This window comes from Dromiciops gliroides, chromosome 1, assembly GCF_019393635.1.
Source record: "Dromiciops gliroides isolate mDroGli1 chromosome 1, mDroGli1.pri, whole genome shotgun sequence".
In the NCBI taxonomy this organism is placed as follows: Eukaryota; Metazoa; Chordata; class Mammalia; order Microbiotheria; family Microbiotheriidae; genus Dromiciops; species Dromiciops gliroides.
In genome coordinates this window covers 123,093,281-123,096,913 of record NC_057861.1, presented here as the reverse complement: position 1 = coordinate 123,096,913, position 3,633 = coordinate 123,093,281, and the positions used below count along the sequence as shown (strand labels likewise).

Sequence of the window (3,633 nt, the reverse complement as noted above, 5' to 3'; positions counted from 1 at the left end):
CTACTTTGAGGGTCACATGAGGTTCATTACTCTGGAGAGGAGAATGGACTGGCACAAGTGCATTCAAAAAATCTGGATCTGGGAATATGCTGCTTTCATTATCTATGTTCCATTCCTCCCCAAGACACCATCATTCCTGTGTCCTCCTTTGAGGGAGTCCATGGTTACCCTGATTCTGGTTCTGTCCTTCTGTTCCTCCCTGATAGGGTCTATGGTTATTTTGATGCTGTCTCTTTGTATCCCCCTGAAAAGATTTATATCCATTTTGATTCTGCCTGTAATAAGGCCTATAATTACTCCAGTTGTTTCCTTTCTGATAAAAGTTTCCAAAATTATTTTGATTTCCCCCAAAGAATTTCTCAAGGCTCTCGGTCATTGTCCTCTTAAGGTCTTGTTTTCTAGTTCTACATTCCCTCAAGAAGTGTCCTTGCTTTTTGCAGTACTCGCAAAGTTAAGGGGTTGATAGCGATTTTCATTTTTCCAGTTTCACTGCCTTCTTGTTTCCTGTACCGGAGCTAAAATGTCTTGTCTGTTCCTTTCTTCTCTCTCATTTCCTTTGTAAATATATGTTGCTATTTCTTTAAGTCTGCCAGGACTCAAACTATTCCACCCAGGACATTGCTTTTTAAAATATTTCCGAATTTCTGGTAAGGACTGGTTTACAAAATGAGAGCAGATAATATGGGCGTCTCTACTATCCAATGGGTCTAGTCTAGCATATTGCCTGGCATACTTACACAGCCTGTCATAAAATCTATTAGGTCTCTCATTAGGTCCCTGAACTGTATCTATAAATTTTTGCCAGTTATCAGTCTTTTTTTTTTTTTATGGTGCCAATTTTAAATAGATTTTATTCTCCAGCACAAGAATTGCATTTCCACTTGTTTACAGTACTGATAAAGTGCAATGTTGTTCACTTCTCTCCCTCTGCACACATTCAAGTATTCAGAATGCCCAGATTTTTGCAGTAGCTTAAATGTTAACTTTTAAACTGCCACTGCCTTGGCTACAAATTTGAGTCCTTCAATTTTTGGAAAGCTGTGTGGAATGCTCTTTCTTCTGGTGAGTTAGTCAACCTCTTCAATGGTGGGTCCAGAAGAGGCACCTCCAGATGGGGCTGCTCCACCCCCTGTAAATCCACCAGGCATGCCTCCTGGCATGCCACCTGCACTCTGGTACAGCTTAGTAATAATGGGGTTGCAGACTTTCTCCAATTCTTTCTGCTGATGCTCAAATTCTTCTTCTCAGCAGTCTGGTTCTTATCCAGCCAGTTGATTATTTCATTACATTTGTCAATGATCTTCTGTTTGTCTTCATCGCCAATCTTGCCTTGCAGTTTCTCATCTTCTACAGTAGCCTTCATGTTGAAAGCATAAGATTCAAGAGAATTCTTGGAAGAAACCTTATCTCTCTGCTTCTCATCCTCAGCATTGTACTTCTCGGCCTCCTGGACCATTCGTTCAATGTCTTCTTTGCTCAGACGACCTTTGTCATTGGTGATGGTGATCTTGTTCTCCTTGCCTGTGCTCTTATCCACAGCAGAAACATTGAGGATGCCATTTGCGTCAATGTCAAATGTTACTTCAATCTGAGGGACACCCCTGGGTGCTGGGGGGATTCCTGTGAGCTCAAACTTGCCAAGCAGGTTGTTATCCTTGGTCATTCCTCTCTCACCTTCATACACCTGAATAAGCACACCAGGCTGGTTGTCAGGATAGGTAGTAAAGGTCTGTGTCTGCTTGGTGGGGATGGTAGTATTACGTTTGATCAGAACTGTCATAACTCCACCAGCCGTCTCAATTCCAAGGGAAAGAGGGGTGACATCCAACAGCAGCAAGTCCTGCACATTCTCAGATTTATCTCCAGACAAAATGGCAGCCAGGACAGCTGCACCATAGGCAACAGCCTCATCAGGGTTGATACTCTTGTTCAGCTCCTTGCCATTGAAGAAGTCTTGCAGAAGCTTCTGGATTTTGGGGATTCGAGTGGAACCACCCACCAGGACGATGTCATGGATCTGTGACTTATCTAGTTTGGCATCTCTTAGGGCCTTTTCCACAGGGTCCAGTGTGCCTCGGAAGAGATCGGCGTTCAGGTCTTCGAAACGGGCTCGGGTGATTGAGGTATAGATGTCGATACCTTCATAGAGGGAATCAATCTCAATACTGGCCTGGGTACTGGAAGAGAGGGTGCGCTTTGCACGTTCACAAGCAGTGCGCAGACGTCGAACAGCCCTCTTGTTCTCACTGATGTCCTTCTTGTGCTTGCGCTTGAACTCGGCAATGAAATGGTTGACCATGCGGTTGTCGAAGTCCTCCCCACCCAAGTGGGTGTCCCCAGCTGTGGACTTGACCTGAAAGATGCCATCTTCAATGGTAAGAATGGAGACATCAAAAGTACCACCTCCAAGGTCAAAGATCAACACATTTCTCTCGGCACCAACCTTTTTGTCCAAGCCATAAGCAATAGCAGCAGCAGTTGGCTCATTGATGATTCTGAGCACATTTAGACCAGCGATGGTTCCAGCATCTTTGGTGGCCTGACGTTGGGAATTGTTGAAATAGGCTGGCACTGTGACCACAGCATTTGTGACAGTCTTCCCAAGGTAAGCTTCTGCAATTTCTTTCATCTTAGTCAAGACCATAGAAGATACTTCTTCAGGATAGAAACTTTTGGTCTCCCCTTTGTACTCCACTTGGACCTTAGGCCTGCCTGCATCATTCACCACCGTGAAAGGCCAATGCTTCATGTCCGACTGTACAACTGCATCATCAAATCTTCGACCAATCAGACGTTTGGCATCAAAAACTGTGTTGGTGGGGTTCATAGCAACTTGATTCTTTGCCGCATCACCGATTAAACGTTCTGTGTCGGTGAAGGCCACGTAGCTTGGGGTGGTCCTGTTTCCTTGGTCATTAGCAATGATCTCCACTTTCCCATGTTGGAAAACTCCCACACAGGAATAAGTGGTGCCGAGATCAATGCCAACTGCGGGTCCCTTCGACATGGTTGCTGGGGAGTTGGGGGTCGTAGCTGACCGCTGTGGAGAAGAAGGGCTGCTGCTGCCCAGTTATCAGTCTTTCTAATACAGGATTCCATTGCCTTCAGCAATGTTTCCCTTGCATTTAGGGCACAAAAACATCATAGTCAAATGTAGAAAGACAGAAATAGTAAATGCAACCTTCTCAGATCATGATGCAATAATAATTACATGTAAGAAAGAGCCACGGAAAAGTAGTGTGATGTTTAAAATCTAAATTGTGGTCACCTTAAATCAGAAGCTTCAGCTCAAGTCTAGTCTAGAGTTCCAGCCTGGTTGGGTTCTTCCTGAAGTCCTCCTCCTCCACAAGCCTGCTTTAATCAGGAACCCCCTTTTCAAGCTGTTTGTGGAAGATTTTTTATAGATCTGGAACAGAGGCGGTCCTTACACACTGCTTCAAGGTGATTGGTTGGCATCATCCAAATCCATTGCCTTTGAAGGTGTTCTCAAGTTGAGTTCACAGTCTAGTTTCTGAGAACAATACCTTCTTAAGGGATAGCCAGGTGTGATTACAATCCAATTAACTTAAAGTAGGCTTAATTAGCAGTCAATCACTCTCACTTGATTCAATCAGTATAGATTAATCTCCAGGT

The 3,633-nt window shown here is 44.2% G+C and overlaps 1 pseudogene; it reads right to left on the bottom strand.

The window, feature by feature from the left end:
• Positions 1 to 814: 814 nt before the first annotated feature.
• On the bottom strand, positions 815 to 3,022 carry LOC122734690 (annotated as a pseudogene).
• Between the last annotated feature and the right edge of the window lie 611 nt (positions 3,023 to 3,633).